Raw genomic sequence first — 9,433 nt, 5'->3', positions numbered from 1 at the left:
CGCCCCGCCGGCCATTGCGCGCCATCCCGACGCGCTGCTCCGTCGTCTCCTCCGCCGGATCCGCGCCGCCGTCGCCTCCCCGCTGCGTCCCCGAAGTCGCCGGAGCTCGGATCTGGTCGGGTGGACCAGATCCACCAGCTCCTCCATCCAAATGGCTGCATCCATCCCGGGACCCCGGGATCTAGTTTGACCCGAGAGGTTGATTTTTTCCTTAAGTCCCAATTTTATGATATTATGTGTGCATTTTCATCATGGCATAACTTCGTGCATGTTGCTCCGTTTTGCGTGTATGATATGTCAAAATATTCATCTTTTGATGCTCTCGATGATGGAGTAGTTTGCATTCATGTTACTGTTCATATTGATGCCTTAATCTTCGTTGCAAAACTGCTAAGTGATATAAACTGCTGAAATCTATTGCCTGTTAACATCATTTAGCCATCTTGTGAGTGTTGTAACTTTGTCCCTGTTGGTCCTATGGTGATGATCTTAATATGAAAATGTTCTTCTCTTTGTGCACTGTTTGCCATGTTTAATAATTTGGGATTTCATATGACCTCTGTTCCAAGCTTGCAAACATGCTATGATAATGTTGTTGTTTTACACTGGTTCAAACTGTTACAACATTCAAACTTGTCTTGATGGTTCCCACTAATCCATGAGTCATATGCATATGATGCATTGATGTTATTTGCTCTTTGTTATGTGTAATTTGATGACATGCCCTTGGTTGTTATGTATAGTTTCTGTAGCATCGTTGTTTCTTGCCTAACATGTCAACATATTAACTCTGCTCATGCATATGCCCTGTTTTTCACTGTCGTAATCTATGTTATTAAGTTGCTTCTTGCATTGATCACCTTGGTTTAATCTTGATTCCTATGAACCCGAACCTTAATGTTATTTGAAGAATGTTGTCTGTACTTGAAGTGCATATAAAGTTTGTGTCCATATGTTTCATGTAGCATGTTGTTTTGATGTTTGCAAAGTGCGTAGTTGCTATTTTGGGCAGATAGTCGTTATAACTTGTTTGGAGTGTATGTGTTGAACCGTTGCTCCGTTTTCATCATGTTCTATGTGAAACTTGCTTAGAATTGCATATAGTTTCATAATATCTTGTTGCATCCATGTTTTGGAGTGTTTGTGATTGAGTTTTGCTTGCTTTTGCATCAATGTCATGTTTAACTTGTTTTGCTCATATCTTCTAGGCTGTAGCTCCTAATTAAATGAACTTTATATGTAACTTGATTAGAAAAACGTGTAGATCATCTTGGTGCATTTTAACTTGCTGTTTAACAACTTGAACATGATGCATTATTCAGATTTTGACTAATTTCGAAAATTGCATATGAGGACTTACCGAAATTGTTATATGTTGTTTCCGGCCTCATTTAAACTTGCTTTGATGTGATGTTCTTGTATGCATCATATCTTGCCATGTGTAGAATCATGTAGACTTGTCATGCATCATACTTGGTTGAGCATCATGTCATATTTATGTGTTAGGTGTTTACCATGTTGTTTGCTTCTTTCGGGTTGTGTTTCTTCTTGATAGTTCCTGTTTCGTTGCGATCGTGAGGATTCGTTCGACTATGCTTGGCTCATCTACGACCGTTCGTCTTCTTCATGGACTCGTTCTTCTTCCTAGTGGGATTTCAGGCAAGATGACCGTTACCCTAGATCTCACTACTATCATTGCTATGCTAGTTGTCTGGATGTTATCGCTATGTCACGCTACCTACCACTTGTTTATCGAGCCTTCCAAATTGCCATGAAAAGCCTCTAACCTTTTTCACCATCCCAGCAAACCGTTGTTTGGCTATGTTACCGCTTTGCTCAGCTCCTCTTATAGCGCTGCTAGTTGCAGGTGCAGTTGCAGGTTGTGCCATGTTGGGACATGGATATCTTGGAATATCACAATATCTCTTATATTTAATTAATGCACATACATACTTGGTAAAGGGTGGAAGGCTCGGTCTTATGCCTGGTGTTTTGTTCCACTCTTGCCACCCTATCTTCCGTCATACCGGTGTTATGTTCCTTGATTTTGCGTCCCTAACACGGTGAGGGTTTATGGGCCCCTCTTGACGGTTCGCTTTGAATAAAACTCTTCCAGCAAGGCCCAACATTGGTTTTATCATTTGGCTAATAACAACTTAAACTTGCATAGGGACCGGCTAGCACCCGAGGACTCTTAATCAACCCCCGGGATAGTGCTCCTTATGAGTGTTGGTCCAAACCTGTCAACCGCCGGTGACCGCCAGGGGCATCTCTGGATTTGGCCTACCGGAAGTTTGGACAATTCGACCGTGGCCTGAGAGGAGATACGCGTGGCTACTATCAGGGTGTCAGCATGTCAGGAGGTCTTGCTGGACTTGTTTTACCATTGTCGAAATGTCTTGTGCACCGAGACCCTGAGTCTGATTGGATGTCCCGCGATGGAGGATTGTCTCCGTGGATCATGAGCTTGCCATGGGCTAAGTTGGGACACCCCTGCAGGGTTTAAACTTTCAAGAGCCGTGCCCGCAGTTATGTGGCAGATGGGGGTTTTTAACATCCGGTTGTAGAGAACTTGACACCAAACTCAAATTAAAATACACCAACTGCGTGTGTAACCGTGATGGTTTCTTTTCGGGTAAGTTCGAGAAGAGAACACGGTGGGGTTATGTTTGAACGTAAGTAGTTTAGGATCACTTCTTGATCATTACTAGTTGCGACCGTTTGCGTAGCTTCTCATCTTATTCTTGTACATGTAAGTTAGCCACCTTACAATGCTTAATCGCTTGCTGCAACCTCACCACTTATCCATTCCATACCCATTCAGCTTTGCTAGTCTTGATACCCATGGTAATGGGATTGCTGAGTCCTCGTGGCTCACAGATTACTACAACATCAGTTGCAGGTATAGGTATGCGATGATCATGATGTGAACGTGATGTTTACTTGTTTTGGAGTTCTTCTTCTGGTTCTTCTTCGTTCAGGGGATAGGTTCCTGGTCGGCAGCCTGGGCTAGCAGGGTGGATGTCGTTTGAGTTCTTGTTTGTGTTTCATCCATAGTCAGATGTTGTTCTTATGTATGATGTTGTTCTATTCATGTGGCATTGTATGCCTTTTGTATGTATCCCCATCTATTATGTAATGGTACGATGTAATGATATCCACCTTGAAAAAGCGTCTCCAATATGCGGCTCTATCCTTGGTGGGACCTTCGAGTTCCTCTCGGATAGGATCACATATTGGGCATGACACTTGCCGGCATCTTGAGCCTTGAATATCGGTATTGGGAGATATGCCCCCAACATGTTGTTGTATCATTTGCTGGAGAGATTGGTTCTTCACCAACATTGTTGTTTACTATCATGGCCCATGCTCGGAGGTTAGTGGAACCCTGGTTTTAACTACACTGCCAGGAGCCCCTGGGCCTAGCTTCAGCAGAGAACTCCAAGAACTTGAAGCTGAAGATGGGGCCAAACTTGGCATGGATTATGAATGTTAATTATATCCTCTTTCCCGAAAAGATCATTTTCAGAAGAAAAAAGTCCCCAAGAAAGGTTGTTCTTAACGGCGCTGCCAGCCCCCGAGCTTACTTCCTCGGTAACTCTCCGACAGAGAACTCTTCAGATCTCGATGCTGGAGTGAAGCTTCTTCTTTTGCATCTCTCCCGAAAAGGTTAATCCCGGGAAAGTTTATGATTTTAGTGGTGAACTTTGACGTTCTCAACACCGGCTTCCAGGAAAATCGTTCCCCGGAAGGCTTATGATTTCAGCGGAGAACTTTGACGTTCTCAACATTGGCTTCCAGGAAGATCGTTCCCAGGAAGGCTTATGATTTCAGCGAAGAACTTTGACGTTCTCAAAACCGGCTTACCGGGAGTGCTATCCCCAACAAGGCTTTTGATTTCAACAAAGAACTCAGAGGTTCTCGACGCTGGCTTGTAGAGAAGGCAATTCCCTACAAGGCTTACACTTCAGCAGAGAACTCTGAGATTCTCAATGCCGGCTTGCCGGGCGGGCCAGCCCCCGACAAGGTTTTTGATTGCAGCAGAGAACTCAGAGGTTCTTGATGCTGGCTATGGCTTTCGGGAAGATTGCTTCCGAGGACATTGATATCGATATCATCATGGACGGATCTTCCACTCATATATCTGCAACATTGTTTTGGGCATCACATGCCACAACAGTGTTTTAACACAACCTGTTGGGGATATAACTACTAGGTATGACCCGCCGAGGAGGGGCCGGGTTATACCTACGGTGATTCATCATATGAAGCCCAAGACGACATTTGAAGATGGCGGTTCAGTTAAGGGCCCAAGTCCCAAAGGCGGCTTAAGGCCCGTAGAGATAAACCACCATATATGCATGACTTGTATTGTAAGGCAAGAATATTTATTCATCGAGTCGGACACTGTTTATGAGTCATCTGGGACTCCGTGAGCCACTGGGCGTCGACCTCTATATATAAGGGGACGACCCGGTGGCGATTCAGGACAAGTAACATCAGATCGAAAGCTAGGTCAAGCAGATTCGCTCCCTAGTAATCGAGACGTAAGCAATCCCACCTCAAACTGGATTAAGCCTTTACCTTCACCTCCAGGGCCAAACCAGTATAAACTCCCATGTCCTTTGTCCTGTTTAAACCCCTTTAAGCTTCCTAGTTGCGATGGCTCCATGACTAAGTCCTTTTGCTAGGACATCTGCCGTGACCTTTCCACGACAGTTGGCGCCCCCCATGGGGCCAGCGCATGGTGGATTTGAGTTCTCGAAGGGCAACTTCGAAGGGCTCAAGGGATACGCTGTGGGCCGGATGACCAAGAGTCGTCGCGGCAAGCACTACATCGAAGATGCAAGCTGGGGCCCCGAGGCCGGCTCAATTGAGTACAGGTACTGGGTCCCCTTCAGCGGAATCCACGTCTTCATCGGCAATATTGGTGAGCCGGGCCCTAAGCCGTACATCTGCACCGACATCGTCGAGACGGCTCAGCGTGCGAGACCCGCCCTAGCTCAGCCCGCCATGAAGCGTGCCTTCGTGGGATGCATCCACGGAGCGGAATTTCATGAAGGATCTATGTCTGGTGGTGAGACGACCATCTACTCTGATGGTGAATCGTCCACGGGTGAGACGGATTCGTTGTATCAACTGTAAGATGGCGGGCTTGGGGGCTATTCTGATGGCAACAGAATTCCGGACCCCTTTGAGCCGCCAAACAGAGTCGGAATCTTCATGGCTGGCACTCAACCCGGGCAAAACTCTACGGCTGCGGCAGCAATGACTTCCGGGTCAACAGCGGTGACGGCAGATGGGGCAGGAGGCCCTGCACGCCATCCGACTCAAGTGTTGATGGCTTTAATGGATAAGTTGACGACTCTGTTAACCGCCATGGTCAACCCGGTGAATCAGGCTCAACATGATGTGGAGGTGGCACAACTGCGTGAGGAGGTAGCACAAGCCAAGGATGACCTGGCGGCAGAGGACGTCAGGATGGCCAGGGAATGGGCGGCTTTGGATGCTCGGGCCCAACAGATTCAGTCGGAGGCTTTCCAACTTACGATGGATCAGAATACGTCAAATGAGATCATGAGGAGAAGGCACCAGAAGGCTCAGTCCCGTCTGCCTACGGCTTATGAGCCTAGAAACCTCTTCCGCACGCCCGGTGCAGGGTCCATTAACCCGCCGGAGGTAAACCGGGCTACGGCACCCAGGGCTGGCACGCTAGTTCAACCATGTGTGACGGAACCCCCTCGTGCGAATACTGCTCCACCTCAGCACGTACCGACACCACCGGGTCATTATTCTAATCCTTTGGAGAACATGATTGCTGTGGTGGTGTGATTGGTGGCTCTCCCGGTGGATGGCGACTCTACGACGGCGGTTGAAACACGAAGGGTCAAAGAGCTTCTTCAAACGGCTTTGGCGCAGCAGGATAGCCGGGATAGGATCCACTCAACCCCCCGCCCAAGCCGGAGCCAGAGCTATAGCAGGCACATGGACTCACCAGCCGTTTCAAGCAACACCCAGCGTCGAGACCAGCCGCGTGGGCATGACCCGACGCGTGATGGAGTTCCTAATTTGGTTGATCAGGACAGGATATGTGAAGAAGCCGAGCAGGCGGCTCAGCAGGCGGCTCAGCGGGCGTCTTACCAGCCCCTTCCGATTTATCCAACGACCTCGGTTCAGGCAGGCATGACCTCAAGATCTATAGGGGTGTCCTGTTTGGTGCCGGCTCAGCGTAACGAGCGTTTGCCCAAGGATTTCAAAGGACCTCGAAATGTGCCTAATTACACAGCCGACTTACCCCCTGAGGCGTGAATTGAAAGTTATGAGATGGCCATGGAGCTACTGAATGCCAGTGATGCTGCGTGTGCCAAGTATTTCACAATGATGCTGGATGGGACGGCTCCTACTTGGTTAAAGAGACTGGTGGCTAATTCCATCTGTTCATGGGCGGAGTTAAAGGCATGGTTTATCCAGAACTTCAAGGACACATGCAAGCAGCCCATGTCAATTGTGGACTTTACTAATTGTAAGCAAGAAGAGGGTGAATACACAACCCATTGGGTGCGCCGGGTCAAAGCTATCATACATTCATCCGATAACATGAACGCCGGTTTTGCAATCTTAATGTTGGAGAAAAATTACCGTTTTGAGCCTCTGAGATAGAAGCTGGGGTGGCTCAAGCGCAATTGTAATGACATGGTGTAAGTGCATCTAGTGCCACCCCTAGTTGGTTTTGGAGTATTGATGACAAACCTGGTTGAGGGACTAATGTGTTTGTGAGAATTGCAGGATAACACAGGTAGTAGTCCCTCATCGATTCGGTTTACCTACCGGAGATGACCCCTAAAAATGTGTGAAGACATTGAAGACAATGGTGGTCTGTGAAGCCAGTCATGTTGAAGACTATGACTCGAGAAGACATTGAGTGAAGACTATGGAGCATGAAGACTTAGTTGTTTCGTTGTTTCCCTTTTCTTCTTTGTTGAGTCATAGGAACCACCGCACTGTTAAGTGGGGTCCAAGTGAAGAAAGTCAGAATGACTGAAGTGATGCTCAACCAAATCCTATGTCTTCGCGAAGACAATGAGAGCAAAACTTATCCAGAGTCGGATGAGTCAACTTTACTTGTAGCCCAAGTCAAGCTGCCGCGTGTGTTTGAAATCTGACCGTTGCGACATGTGTTAGTTCCTTTGTGACCTAGGGTCATTTTGGACAAATCAGGTCGGGTTGCCCAGTGACTATAAATAGCCCACCCCCTACACTATAAATTGGTGGCTGCTCAGAGTTAATACACGGCTTTTGTCGTTTGAGAGCAAACCACCGCCGAAGCTTTCGAGAGAGAATCCTTGCAAGGACAAAGCCCAAACCACCCAGAGTCCAAAGATTGTTTGGCATCACTTAAGTCTTTCTGTCCGCGTGATCTGAAGACTTGTTACACTTGAGGACTGTGAATCCTCCAGTCGGTTAGGCGTCGCGTTCTAAGCATCCAAGAGTCATTGTGGATTGCTGGTGAACAAAGTCTGTGAAAGTTCGGAAGTCTACCTTGCAGACTTACCAGAGTGATTGGGCAGGGACTAGGTGTCCTTAGCTCAAGGGGAATAAGGTGAAGACGCGGTCTTCTGAGTTGAATCTCAGCTTCCCTAACCAGACGTACAATTGTGACAACAACTGGGACTGGTTGAACAAATCCCTGTCCTTCTGAAGCCACTGGTTCTATCTCTTACTTCTCTCTACATACAGTTTGTCTTCGTGAAGTCATTGCCTGCTTGCATTATCTGTTTGACTTCACTGTGTGACTACCTGTTCTGATTGGCTTCATACTATCTTCCATCCCGATCTTTACTACCTAGTTGCTATTAGTCTTAGTGCTTTCACTTCATTGAATACTTGACTATGGCTTGTCTAGTGTAGTCTACCTTCCGCTGCATTCGAATAGTGTTATTTCTGTTGTTTGTCTTCGGAACTCCCACGTATTGAAGTCTTTTATAAAAATCGCCTATTCACCCCCCTCTAGTCAATAACTAGCCCTTTCAATTGGTATCAGAGCAAGGTAGTCTCTTGTTCTGTGTGATTCGGTTTAACCACCTGGAGTTTCAGCTATGTCGACTGCAGGGATAATCAAAGTCTCCGATGCGTGCCCCATCTTCGATAGCACTGAATATCCCTACTGGAAGAATAGGATGCGCATGCATCTTGAAGCCATTGATGTCTATCTATGGTATGTCGTCAAGAATGGCGTTCCCAAGACTGGTGAAGGTGTCACCCCTGCTGATGTCAAGAAGTTTATTCAACTAGACTCTACTGCCAAGAACATCATCTGTGGTCACCTTACCAAAGGACAGTATGGCCGTGTGAGTGTTTTGGAAACGTCGAAGCTAGTCTGGGACTGGCTCTCCAAGGTCAATGAAGGCGTCTCAACACAACGAGATCAACGTATCAATACTCTCCGCAACCTCTTCAACCGCTTCAAGAGACACGACAACGAGAATGTCCAGCTCATGTTTGATCGCCTCACTGATATCACAAATGAGCTCCAAGCACTCGGCACCACTGAGATCACAAAGCATGAGATAGTGAAGACACTACTAAGATCTCTTGACAGCTCATTTGACACCTTAGCCCTAATGATACAAGAACGCCCTGATTACAAGTCTCTCGATCCGTCTGACATACTTGAGAGGCTCAACACACATGAGTACCAGCTATTTGAGAAACGAGATATCTATGGCCAACTATGGTTGAACTCGCGCTTTGAAGGCAAAGGCTGCTGCTTCCTCATCTGAAGAAGAATCTAACTACAGTTCTGGTGATCCTGAAGACATTGGAAAGGAGCTTGCTATGATTGTGAAGAAGTTCCAGAAATTCACCAAGAAGAAAGTCTTCAGAAAGTCTTCACGGTCCAGCTCAAGGAATGATGAAGCTTATGCTTATGACCACAAGAAGAGAACCTGTCACAAGTGCAAGAAACCTGGTCACTACATCTCTGAGTGTCCAAAGTGGGACAATGATAAGAAGAAGAAGAGCAAAGAATATGATTCCAATGACAAGAAGAAGAAGAAATCCTCAAAGTCTTCTTCCAAGTCTTCTTCGAAGTCTTCATCGCAAAAGAAGAGCTCATCTGGCAAGGCCCATGCTTTTGTTGGCAAGGAAATGGATTCAGAGGAGGAGTCTGCTTCTGAGGAGGAGGAAGTGGAGTCTGAGGAGGAGTCTGACTCTGGAGTCGCAAGTCTGGCTCTAGCTACAGCCTATGTCGCCAAGTCCATCTTCAACACTGAAGACAATGGATCTGTCACCAACACTGATGATAACGACAAGGACGACTTGCCTCCCACCTATTGCTTCATGGCACGTGGTGCCAAGGTAAAATCACACGATACTTACTTTCAAACATCAAGTGAAGATGACTCTGATGGTGAATCCAAACCTAGCTACAAAA

The sequence above is a fragment of the Triticum aestivum genome, chromosome 5B, assembly GCF_018294505.1.
Source record: "Triticum aestivum cultivar Chinese Spring chromosome 5B, IWGSC CS RefSeq v2.1, whole genome shotgun sequence".
Classification (NCBI taxonomy): Eukaryota; Viridiplantae; Streptophyta; class Magnoliopsida; order Poales; family Poaceae; genus Triticum; species Triticum aestivum.
Note: the sequence above shows the minus strand (reverse complement) of the source record.